Genomic DNA, 13,670 nt, shown 5'->3' on the forward strand with positions numbered 1-13,670 from the left:
AAAGACAATATTTGACCTCACTCATTAAACTATCTAACAGTAAGACTGCCTTGTTGTCCATAGCAACCCAAACACCCTACTATTAGACCGTTTTGATAAATGAGACCCAATGCGTGTATTTACATGTGCCATTTGTTTTCTCCACAGATGAATGATCCTTAAAAAAATTAACTGAATCATGCATGTCCTATTCTTGTGCGATTCTCAGACTAGAATTCGCCCACTGAACTAGAAAAAAAACCCAAAACACTGTTAGACCGCACTAAGCAAGTATAAGGATGGCTGCTTTCAATAGGTTCATTCTCACTTTTAAATTTGCGCACAGAACCCCCTTCCCCCCAGAAAAACGCAGCATGCTCTATTTTGGTGTGCATTTGCGCAACAAAGACACCATAGGAGTCTATGGGTGGAAAATATGTACCAGATTCTCACTCAATATCGCACGTAAAACACCAAACCAGGGTCTAATTAGGGCTGCATAGCCTTTTAAATCACAGCGCAGGTGTGTCCCGCGCCGATGTAAACAGTCTTCGGCAGCGCATAAAGTACCGTATATACTCGAGTATTAGCCGACCCAAGTATAAGCCGAGACAATAAGGTTCACCACAAAAAACAGGTAAAACTTTCTGACTCGAGTATAATCCGAGCTATACTGGAGTATATAATAGGTAAAAAAAAAAAACCTCCATACTCACCTCCCAGCCGGCGTCTGTGTCTGTGCAACAAGCTGCTTGAATTCTTCCGCTGTCATCCCCCACCGTCCTCTCTGCTTGGCTCTGTCAGTGCTGTGTAAGTAAGCACTGTGATTGGATTGAGCGCCACCCAATCACAGCTGGCGCTCCAGCCAATCACAGCACTTACTTACACGGCATTGACGACAGGGGATTTGAAAGCCGAGCAGGGAGATGACAGCGGGGAGAATTCTAAAGCAGCTTGATTGGCTGTAAATGATCGAGCACCGGCTGTGATTGACAGATGCTCGATCCAATTACATCTCTTACTTACACAGCGCTGAAGGCGGGGGATGAGAGAGCCGAGCAAAGAGGACGGCGGGGGATGAGAGAGCCGAGCAAAGAGGACGGCGGGGGATGAGAGAGCCGAGCAAAGAGGACGGCGGGGGATGAGAGAGCCGAGCAAAGAGGATGGCGGGGAATAACAAAGCCGAGCAAAGAGGACAGCGGGGGATGACAGCGGAGAGAATTTCAAGCAGCCTGCCACACCGCCGCCGGAGACAAAGACGCCGGCTGGGAGTTGAGTATGGAGATTTTTTTTTTTAAAGCCTTCCCTGTCTCAAGTATAAGCCGAGGGGGGCTTTTTTGGCACAAAAAAATGTGCTGAAAAACTAGGCTTATACTCGAGTATATACAGTATATTAACCCCTTAGTGACCAAGCCTGTTTGCGCCTTAATGACCAGGCCAAATTTTGCAAATCTGACATGTGTCACTTTAACATGGAAAAACACCAGAAAGGTTTTGCATATCCAAGCGATTCTGATATTGTTTTTTCGCCACATGTTGTACTTAATTTAGGCAGAAAAATTAGACCGATAGAATTTGTGTTTGTTTATTAAAAGCGCCAAAATTGGGAAAATTTTGAAAAAAAATCGTAACTTTTTCACATTTCCAACTGCAATATCTTAAATATGTGCAAACATAATATAGAAATTTTTGCTAAGATTTATATTTCCACCCGTTTACTTTATTTTGGGCGCACATTGGAAAAACTTTCGTTTTTTTTAACCATTTAGGAGACGTACAAATTTAACATTACTTTTTAGCATTTTGAGGAACACTTTGTTTTCCTGCACCAAGCCAAGATTGGAAAGGCTCATGAGTGTCAGAATAATAGATACCCCCACAAATGACCCCATTTTAAAAACTATACCCCTTAGTGTATTCACTGAGGGGTGTCATGAGTATTTTGACCCCACAGTTTTTTTTCAGGAATTAATTCAATTTAGAGGAGAAAAAGTAAAATTTCATATTTTTGCAAATCTATCATTTTAACCCCTTAACGACCAGCCCATAGTGTTTTTACGTCCTCCCGAAGTGGGCTCTATTCTCTGAGGACGTAAAAACATGCTTCCTGCAGAGAATAGTGCCCCTCGGGCTGTGGACGTGACAGCTCCATGCTGTCGGTGTCCGCAGGTAGCTGACAGCATGGAGCTGTCATCCCGGGCTGTTCGGAGCCCCCCCCCCCCCGGCATTGCGATCGGCGCTATGCAATGGATAGCGCCGATCGCAAAAAAAGTAAATAAAAGTGGCCAAAAAGTTAAAGATTCAGCTGCTCTGATGGATCGGATCCATCGGAGCAGCTGAAATTACTCACCGAGGTCTGGCACGCTGCTCCCCGCTCTCCTGCCGCTCCGGGGCCCGAAGCCGGTCTTCTGCGCATGCGCGCCAGGCGGCATTACGTCAGCCGCATGCGCAGAAGGCCCGGCGGCGCGGGAGATTTAAAATCTCCTGGCTCCCGGCTCCTGTAGGTAGCCGGGAGGCAGGAGATGTCAGCGGGGACTGCGGTGAGCGGTCCCCGGTACCGCGATCGCCGTTATCCAATGGTTAGCGGCGATCGCGAAAAAGTTAAAAAAAAGTTTTAAAAAAGTCAGTTTCACCTCCCCTCATGGATCGGATCCATGAGGGGAGGTGAAAATACTCACCCCCAGTCCTCAGCGGTGTCCCGATGTCCCGGGACCCGAATCCCCGTCTGCGCATGCGCGCCCGATGATTGACATCGGGCGCGTGCACAGACGGGCTCGAGCCCCGGGGAATTTAAAATCCCTCTGCTTCTGGCTGCCATGTGTAGCTAGGAGCAGAGAGATTATACCGGGGACATGATCACTGTCATCCAATGGATCCAATGGATGACAGTGATCATGTACTGTACAGTGAAAAAAAAGTGTAAAAAAGTTAAAAAAAAAAAAAGTTAAAAAAAAGTTTTTAAAAGTTTAAAAAGCGTACGTTTCATCTCCCCTCATGGATCATATCCGTGAGGGAGGATGAAAGTACGTACCTAAGGCCCCCAGATTTATCCGCGGACCTTACCACAGCTTCTGCACACGCGCCCGTCGCCAAAATGGCGGGCGCATGCGCAAAAGCTGTGGATTGCCAGGATAATTTAAATTCTCCCTGCTCCTGGCTACAAAACGTAGCCAAGAGCATGGAGATTTAATGGGGGTCCGCGGTGAGCGGTTCCTGGTCACGTGTTCGCCATTATCCAATAATGGCGATCACGTAAAAGTAAAAAAAAAAATTTGAAGTTTCATCTCCCCTCACTGATGCGATCGGTGAGAGGAGATGAAACTTTTTACCGGAGGCCTGCGTATTTGAATCCCGACGCGATCTTCCTCCGTGGACCTTCCAGGATTCTGCACATGCGATTGCCGGCAAAAAGCCGGACACATGCGCAGGAGTCAGGGAGCCCAGGAAACTTAAAATCTCCTTGCTCCCAGCGACCAATGGTCACCGAGAGCCTGGAGCAGTGACGGGTGGCCTCGTTGAGCGGTCCCCGGTCACGTGATAAAAAGGTAGCGATCTACCTTTGGCCGGTCTCACATGACCGGATAGGAATGACGGATTCCGCATGCGTCTGATCCGTGGTATTATGCAGATCAATCGCATTGGATTACACAATTCCGCTCACATTAGCGGGTCGGAATTGCGTAATCCACTCGCAGAAAAGAGAACGCAGCAGGTTCTATTTTACTGCGGATATCGGCAACATAGAGCCCATTGTGCTCCATGGTCGCGGATATACCCGCAGCCCATACACAACTACATTGTATACGGGCTGCGGGTACCCGCGTCATCGCTAAGCGATGGTGCGGGAAATACAAACAAAAAAAAGGTGTATTGTGCATGACCGCCTGTGTGAGTAGGCAGTTATGCGCAGTACATTACGCAGCCGTACGCAGGGTCACAGCCGGGCTCACAGATGGGATCCGCTGTGGGCCTCCGCAAGCGGATTCCGCCTGCACCCGCGTGAGCCCGGCGTTATTCAGACCGCTACCTGTGATACGTATTTTACAAGAAGCCCCGGGAACGCTCGCTTTCCTGCAGTTCCAGGAGCACCTTGTTGAGCGCCTTCTGTGTGAGACCGCCGCACCTCATCAAGCTTACGGAGACTCACGGAACGCCACTTTTTACACCCCATACCCGCCACTGAGGTCATGAAATACCCCCAAAAAGCATGAGAGGAGGGGGGGGGATACCCGGTTTTATTGCCCCATGGGCCCATTCCAACCAGCCTCCGTAATTACCCCTGTCTTCGGAAATACTACACAGTTCACATTTTTACTTTTATCTAAGATTTGCGAAAGCCAAAAAGGGCGTGGAGGGGGAGGGGGGGAATTTTTAGGGAGTCAATCTTTATTCTGTACAAATAAGCAATGGGGCCTGGAATTTATTCAGTTGTGCCCTAAAATCCAACAGGTGTTCCGTCCTTTATAGGCCTTGCCATGCGTCCTGTAAGTAGATTAGGGCCACAATGGGTATGTTTCTGAACTCGGGACAAAAGGGGGTATCCATTTTGGGGTGAACGTCTTCATTCCTATGTGCACTGTACAAAAAAACTGTTTTTAAATTGAAAAAATTGCCAAAAAATTGAAAATCGTAACTTTTTCCTTCTGCTTTGCTTAGATTCATTCAAATACTGTGGGGTCAAAATACGCAGTACACCCCTAGATGAATTCGTTAAGGGGTCTAGTTTTCAAAATGGGGTCATTTGAGGGGGTTCTTTATAGTTTTGGCCGCTCAATGGCTCTACAAGTGGGCAATGGGGCCTGAAATTTATTCAGTGGTACCCTGAAATCCAACGGGTATTCCTTTCATTGTAGGCCTAGCCATGGGTCCTGTAAGTCTATTAGGGCCACAATGGGTATGTTTCTGAACACGGGACAAACAGGGGTATCCATTTTGGGGTGAAAGCCTTCATTTATATGTGTGCTGTACAAAAAAACCTGTTTTTAAATTGACACAATAGCCCAAAAAATGAAAATCCTATTTTTTTCCTTTTGCTTTGCTTGAATTTATTCAAAAACTGTGGGGTCAAAATATGCAGTACATCCCTAGATAAATTCGTTAAGGGGTCTAGTTTTCAAAATGGGGTCATTTGTGGGGGTTCTATATGGTTTTGGGCGCTCAAGAACTCTACAAGTGGGCAATGGGGCCTAAAAGGACTTCAAGCAAAATCTATGTTCTGAAAGCCACCGATTACTCCTTTTATTTTGGGCCCCGTTGTGCATGCGGACATAAGATTAGGGCCACAATGGGTATATTTCTGAAAACAGCACAATCAGGGGTATCCATTTTGGGGTGTAAGTCTTCCTTCATATGTGTGCTGTACAAAAAAAGCTGTTTTTAAAATGACAGAATTGCCAAAAAAACAAAAATCCAAATTTTTTCCTTTTGCTTTGCTTGAATTTATTCAAAAACTGTGGGGTCAAAATGCGCAGTACACCCCTAGATAAATTCGTTAAGGAGTCTAGTTTTCAAAATGGGGTCATTTGTGGGGGTTCTCTATGGTTTTGGGCGCTCAAGAACTCTACAAGTGGGCAATGGGGCCTAAAAGGACTTCAAGCAAAATTTGTGTTCCGAAAGCCACCGGTCGCTCCTTTCATTTTGGGCTCCGTTGTGTATCCAGACATAAGATTAGGGCCACAATGGGTATGTCTCTGAACACGGGACAAACAGGGGTATCCATTTTTGGGTGCAAGTCTTCCTTCATATGTGTGCTGTACAAAAAAAGCTGTTTTTAAAATGACAGAATTGCCAAAAAAACGAAAATCACAATTTTTTCCTTTTGCTTGGTTTGAATTCATTCAAAAACTGTGGGGTCAAAATATGCAGTACACCCCTAGATAAATTCCTTAAGGGGTCTAGTTTTCAAAATGGGGTCATTTGTGGGGGTTTTCTATGGTTTTGGGCGCTCAAGAACTCTACATGTGTGCTATGGGGCCTAAAAGGACTTCAAGCAAAATTTCTGTTTTGAAAGACACTGACTACTCCTTTCATTTTGGGCCCCGTTGTGGACTCAGATATAACAATAGGGCCACAATGGGTATATTTCTGAACACGGGAGAAATAGGGGTATCCATTTTGGGGTGTAAATCCTGATTTTCATGTAAACTATAGGAAAAAAATATGTCTTTAAAATGACAGATTTGCAAAAATATGAAATTTTACTTTTTCTCCTCTAAATTGAATTAATTCCTGAAAAAAAACTGTGGGGTCAAAATACTCATGACACCCCTCAGTGAATACATTAAGGGGTGTAGTTTTTAAAATGAGGTCATTTGGGGGGGTATCTATTATTCTGACACTCATGAGCCTTTCCAATCTCGGCTTGGTATAGGAAAACAAAGTGTTCCTCAAAATGCTAAAAAGTAATGTTAAATTTGTACGTCTCCTAAATAGTTTAAAAAAAACAAAAGTTTTTCCAATGTGCGCCCAAAATAAAGTAAACGGGTGGAAATATAAATCTTAGCAAAAATTTCTATATTATGTTTGCACATATTTAAGATATTGCAGTTGGAAATGTGAAAAAATGACGATTTTTTCAAAATTTTCCCAATTTTGGCGCTTTTAATAAATAAACACAATTTCTATCGGTCTATTTTTTCCGCCTAAATGAAGCACAACATGTGGCGAAAAAACAATGTCAGAATCGCTTGGATATGCAAAACCTTTCTGGTGTTTTTCCATGTTAAAGTGACACATGTCAGATTTGCAAAATTTGGCCTGGTCATTAAGGCGCAAACAGGCTTGGTCACTAAGGGGTTAAAGACATATTTTTTTCCTATAGTTTACATGAAAATGAGGATTTACACCCCAAAATGGATACCCCTGTTTCTCCCGTGTTCAGAAATATACCCATTGTGGCCCTAATGTTATATCTGAGTCCACAACGGGGCCCAAAATGAAAGTAGTCAGTGTCTTTCAAAACAGAAATTTTGCTTGAAGTCCTATTAGACCCCATAGCACACATGTAGAGTTCTTGAGCGCCCAAAACCATAGAAAGCCCCCACAAATGACCCCATTTTGAAAACTAGACCCCTTAAGGAATTTATCTAGGGGTGTACTGCATATTTTGACCCCACAGTTTTTGAATGAATTCAAGCCAATCAGAAGGAAAAAATTGTGATTTTCGTTTTTTTGGCAATTCTGTCATTTTAAAAACAGCTTTTTTTGTACAGCACACATATGAATGAAGACTTGCACCCAAAAATGGATAACCCTGTTTGCCCCGTGTTCAGAGACATACCCATTGTGGCCCTAATATTATATCTGGATGCACAACAGGGCCCAAAATGAAAGGAGTAGTCAGTGGCTTTCAGAACATAGATTTTGCTTGAAGTACTTTTAGGCCCCATTGCCCACTTGTAGAGTTCTTGAGCGCCCAAAACCATATAGAACCCCCACAAATGACCCCATTTTGAAAACTAGACTCCTTAACGAATTTATCTAGGGGTGTACTGTTTACTTTTACCCCATGGTTTTTGAATAAATTCAAGCAAAGCAAAAGGAATAAATTAGGATTTTTGTTTTTTTGGCAATTCTGTCATTTTAAAAACAGCTTTTTTTGTACAGCACACATATGAAGGAAGACTTGCACCCCAAAATGGATACCCCTATTTGTGCTGTTTTCAGAAATATACCCATTGTGGCCCTAATCTTATGTCCACATGCACAAACGGGGCCCAAAATGAAAGGAGTAGTCGGTGGCTTTCAGAACAGAAATTTAGCATGAAGGTGATTTAGGCCCCATTGCCCACTTGTAGAGCCCTTAAGCAGCCCAAACCATAGAGAACCCCCACAAATTACCCCATTTTGAAAACTAGACCCCTTAACGAATTTATCTAGGGGTGTATTGTGTATTTTAACCCTACAATTTTTGAATAGATCTAAGCGAAGCAGTAAGAAAAAATTACGATTTTCATTTTTTGGGCTACTGCATCAATTTAAAAACAGGTTTTTTTGTACAGCACACATATAAATGAAGACTTTCACCACAAAATGGATATCCCTGTTTGTCCCGTGTTCAGAGACATACCCATTGTGGCCCTAATAGACTTACAGGACACATGGCTAGGCCTACAATGAAAGGAATACCGTTGGATTTCAGGGTACAACTGAATAAATTCCAGGCCCAATTGCCCACTTATAGAGCCATTGAGCGGCCAAAACTATAAAGAACCCCCTCAAATGACCCCATTTTGAAAACTAGACCCCTTAACAAATTCATCTAAGGGTGTACTGCGTATTTTGACCCCACAGTATTTGAATGAATCTAAGCAAAGCAGAAGGAAAAAGTTACGATTTTCAATTTTTTTGGCAATTTTTTACATTTAAAAACAGTTTTTTTGTACAGTGTACATAGGAATGAAGACGTTCACCCCAAAATGGATACCCCCGTTTGTCCCGAGTTCAGAAACATACCCATTGTGGCCCTCATCTACTTACAGGACCCATGGCAAGGCCTATAATGGAGGGAACAACCGTTGGATTTCAGGGCACAACTGAATAAATCCCAGGCCCCATTGCTTATTTGTACAGAATAAAAATTGACTCCCTAAAAATCCCCCCCCCCTCCCCCACACACTCCGCGCCCTTTTTGGCATTCGCAAATCTTAGATAAAAGTAATAATGTGAATGTAATAATTCCGAAGACAGGGGTAATTACGGAGGCTGGTTGGAATGGGCCCATTGAGCAATAAAACCGGTATCCCCCCATCCTCTCATGCTTTTTGGGGGTATTTCGTGACCTTAGTGGCAGGGACGGGGTGTGAAAAGTGGCGTTCCGTGAGTCTCCGTAAGCTTGATGAAGTGCGGCGGTCTCGCACAGAAGGCGCTCAACAAGCTGCTCCTGGAACTGCATGAAGGCGAACGTTCCCGGGGCTTCTTGTAAAATACATATTACAGGTAGCGGTCTGAATAACGCCGGGCTCTCGCAGCCGTAGGCAGAATCTGCTTGCGGAGGCCCGCAGCGGATCCCATCTGTGAGCCCGGCTGTGACCCTGCATACGGCCGCATAATGTACTGCGCATAACTGCGTACTCACACGGGCGGTCATGCGCAGTACTTTTTTTTGTTTGCATTTCCCGCACCATCGCTTAGCGATGACACGGGTACCCGCAGCCCGTATACAATGTAGTTGCGTATGGGCAGCGGGTATATCCACGACCACGGAGCACAATGGGCTCTATGTTGTGGATAGCTGCGGTAAAATAGAACCTGCTGCGTTCTCTTTTCTGCGAGTGGATTACACAATTCCAACCCGCTAATGTGAGCGGAATTGTGTAATCCAATGCAATTGATCGGCGTATTACCGCGGATCAGACGCATGCGGAATCCGTAATTCCTATCCAGTCATGTGAGACCGGCCTAAGGTAGATCGCTACCTTTTTATCACGTGACCGGGGACCGCTCAACGAGGCCACCCGTCACTGCTCCAGGCTCTCGGCGACCGTTGGTCGCTGGGAGCAAGGAGATTTTAAATTTCCTGGGCTCTCCGACTCCTGCACATGTGTCCGGTGTTTTGCCGGCGGTCACATATGCAGAATCAAGGTAAGTTCACGGATGAGGATCGCGTCGGTGTGCAAATACGGAGGCCTCCGGTAAAAAGTTTCATCTCCTCTCACCGATCGCATAGGTGAGGGGAGATGAAACTTCAATTTTTTTTTAAAACTTTTACGTGATCGCCATTATCCATTGTATAACGGCGAACACGTGATTAGGAACCGCTCATCGCGGCCCCCCGTGAAATCTCCAGGCTCTTGGCTCAGTTTTGTAGCCAGGAGCAGGGAGAATTTCAATTATCCTGGCAATCCACAGCTTTTGCGCATGCGTCCACCATTTTGGCGACGGGCGTGTGCGCAGAAGCTGGGGTAAGGTCCGCGGATAAATCTGGGGGCCTTATGTACGTACTTTCATCCTCCCTTACGGATATGATCCATGAGGGAAGATGAAACGTACACTTTTTTTTAAACTTTACATGATCACTGTCATCCATTGGATGACAGTGATCATGTCCCCAGTGACATCCCTCTGCTCTTAGCTACACATGGCAGCCAGGAGCAAAGGGATTTTGAATTTCCCGGGGCTCGAGCCCCTCTGTGCACGCACCCGATGTCAATCATCGGGCGCGCATGCGCAGATGGGCACTTCGGGTCCCGGGACATCGCAGAGGACCCGAGGTGAGTATTTTCACCTCCCCTCATGGATCCGATCCATGAGGGGAGGTGAACTAGCGCTTTTTTAAAACTTTTTTGCGATCGCCGCTATCCATCAGGAGGCTGGAATCGGCACATGTGACAGGGGCGGAGCTACGCGACGACGCGTACAAGGGGGCGGAGCCAAAACGCAGCTGCTGCCGAGCCGAAGGGAGAAGACCCATCTGCGCAAGTGCGTCTAAAAAAGCAAGAAGACACCGAAATTAGACGGAGCCATGGAGACAGGGACGCCAGCAACATAGCAGGTAAGTGAATAACTTCTGTATGGCTCATATTTAATGCACGATGTAGATTACAAAGTGCATTAATATGGCCATACAGAAGTACTTAACCCCAATTGCTTTCGCGAGACAACCCCTTTAATGACCAGCAAATTGTATTTTTAATTTCCGCTTTCTCCTCGCCATGTTCAAAGAGCTGCAACGTTTTATTACTTTTTCTGTGGCTAGAGCCATATAAGGGCTTTTTCGTTTTTTGTGGGAGAAGCTACATTTTCTAATGGTACCACATAACGTACTGCAGAATGGCATGAAAGAGGGAAGAAAAATCCCCTCAATTTAGACTTTTTTGGGGTCTTTTTACAACATTCACAGTGCGGTAAAATATGTTAACCTCATGCTGTCAGTCAGTACAATCAGGCTAGCTTCACAAACGACCGCTGAGCTGCAGAGCTTGTTCTGCAGTGTTTTTTGTTGCAGATGTTGTATATGTACTTTTGCATTTCTGCTGTAGAAGGTTGTTTTTCTTATATGGTAGCGATACTTCCTGCACAGAATTCACACTGGAAAACTTTATTTCAAACATCTCAGGTTTTCAAGCAGGTTTAGTCCCTTTTTCCACAAGGGAAACACTCTGAAGAAAACCCGCAGGATACACATAGTTTCCGCAACATAAGCAGCGATACACCGCAGTATTGAGATCTGCAGTATTTCATATTTCGTGCTTTTCTGCAACAGAAAAAAAACATGATCTGTGAGACAGATTTGTCCAATACCATTCACTTGTGTTGTACTGTAAGCTGCAGAAATTCCACAGCGTTTACTGCCTGCATGGAGGCAGCGTTAACCCCTTGAGTGGCGGGTTTCTTACCACCCTGTCGTGCCCACCAGGGCAGGTTTTTTAAACGGGCCAATCATTTAATTTCAACTAATTTTGCAGTCGCGTTCCAAGAGCCATAACTTTTTCATTTTTCCACTGACACGGCCATATGAGGGCTTGTTTTTTGCGGGACAAGTTGTACTTTTTGATGGCATCATTTTTGGGTATATATAATGTAAGGCATAACTCTTGTAAAAAAAATTGTAGGGAGATTGGGGGGAAAAAAAGAAATTCTGCCATTTGTTTTTTGGATTTCATTTTTATGGCGTTCAGTGTGCAGAATAAATAATGTGATAACATTATTCTCTGAGTCAGCACGATTCCGGCGACACCAAGTTTATAAGTTTTTTTTATGTTTTGCTATTTTTGTACATTTAAAACTTTTTTTCTTAACGGTTTGCTTTTGTGTCGCCACATCCCAAGAGCCGTATTAATGTTATTTTCCCATTACCAGAGCTCTAGAAGGCTATGATTTTTGTGGGATGAACTCTAGTTTTCATTTATCTAATTTTTGAGAAAAATGTAAAATTTTGATTGTTTTTTATTGCATTTTTTCTAGGGGCAAGATTAACAAAATCTGTAATTCTGGCATGTTTTTTACTTTCCACTGCATCCTCTGAGCAGTATAAATAATGTATTAAAGTAATTCTACAGGCGAGTAAGATTATGCCAATACCAAATGGTAATAGTTTTTTTTTGACCCCTAGCATTTAATTTTTTTTATCAACAGAGCTGTGTAAGGCTTTTTATTTTGCGGGATTAGTTGTACTTTTTATTAGTACCATTTGTTAATTTGTGCAACATTTTGATCACTTTCTACTCCGTTTTTTTGTATGGTGAGGTAGGCTAAATTAGCTATTTTTGCACGTTTTAAATTTTTTGTAAACTTATGTCCTGTGCATGGCATGGGCCCAAAAGCTGAGTGCATGCCATCTGCAGAGGGAGTCGGCTGTGATTGACAATTGACCTCCCGCTGCACCATCGGGAATCAGTGAGAATACCAATCCTCACTATTAACACCTTACATGCTGTGATCAATGTTTATTGCGTCATGTAAAGGGTTCCGAGAGGTAGCGTGAAGTAGTTGGCCTGACTGATGTCATTGTGGGGTGTAATGTGGGCGACGGATTGCCACCATTGTCTGGTGTCTACAATGACATATGATCACTTGCAATAGTGAAAATACATAGCACTCATACGATTGTGGGTTCAAGTCCCCAAAGACATAAATTGTGTACAAAAAAAAATTAAACATTTTTTTTTTACCACTTTCCCCTCCTAAAAAAAAGAAAAACAAAAACACGTTTGGAATTGCCACTTCGATAATAACCTGCACAATGGATTGAACACTATTTATCCAACACAGCAAAACACATAAAAAAAAAAAAAAAGTTATGAGACTTTGAATGCAGCAATGCAAAAATTAAAAAATTCTGAACAAAAAGGGGTTTTATTGTGCAAAAGTGGAAAAATCTAAAAAACACAAAATTTTGGTAGTGTCTAGAGATGAGCGAGTATACTCGCTATGGCTAACTACTCGAGCGAGTAGTGCCTAAGCAGAGTATCCTCCCGCTCGTCTGTAAAGATTCGGGGGCCGGCGGGAGAGAGCGGGGAGGAACGGAGGGGAGATCTCTCTCTCCCTCTCGCCGCAAATCACCTGTCACCCGCGCCGGCAGCCGAATCTTTACAGACGAGCGGGAGGATACTCGGCTAAGGCACTACTCGCTCGAGTAGTTAGCCTTAGCGAGTATACTCACTCATCTCTAGTAGTGTCATAATCGCACAAACACGGATAAAATTTATGATTAACACAAAAAAAGTTTTCTCCACTTTAATTTTTTTCTTTTTTTTTAAATAAAAGTTAAACAATGCATTATCTATATCCAAAAGTGGTACCAATAAAAACTACAGCGCGTCATGCAAAAAACAAGCCCTTGTCTGTCCATATACAAAAAACTAAACTAAACAGAACAAAGTTATGGCTTTTGAAAAGTATAGATGAAAATCCCCCCCCAAAAAGCATCACATCCTTAAACCCAAAATAGGCCATGTTCTTAAGGGGTTAAATAGGTTATTCAGCCTTCAAAAATCGATAACCTATCTTGACATTCGTCCCATGTAAATCAGACCCCTCCACACAGCTCTTTCCTGTGGCTTTAAACTACAATAAAAAAAAAAAAAAAGACTTGAAAAAAGTCAACATTTGTTCTCTAGAGCAACACTTTTGGTAAGGTTTTCATTTAGTGTAAATTTTTTCACACGTGTTTTCTCTAGTATTTCCTAGTCCTAGGCCAATAAAAAAAAAGCAGGTGGGGAAAATGCAAGAAAAGTTCTATACCTAAGGGC

Source organism: Eleutherodactylus coqui, chromosome 1, assembly GCF_035609145.1.
Source record: "Eleutherodactylus coqui strain aEleCoq1 chromosome 1, aEleCoq1.hap1, whole genome shotgun sequence".
Taxonomy (NCBI): Eukaryota; Metazoa; Chordata; class Amphibia; order Anura; family Eleutherodactylidae; genus Eleutherodactylus; species Eleutherodactylus coqui.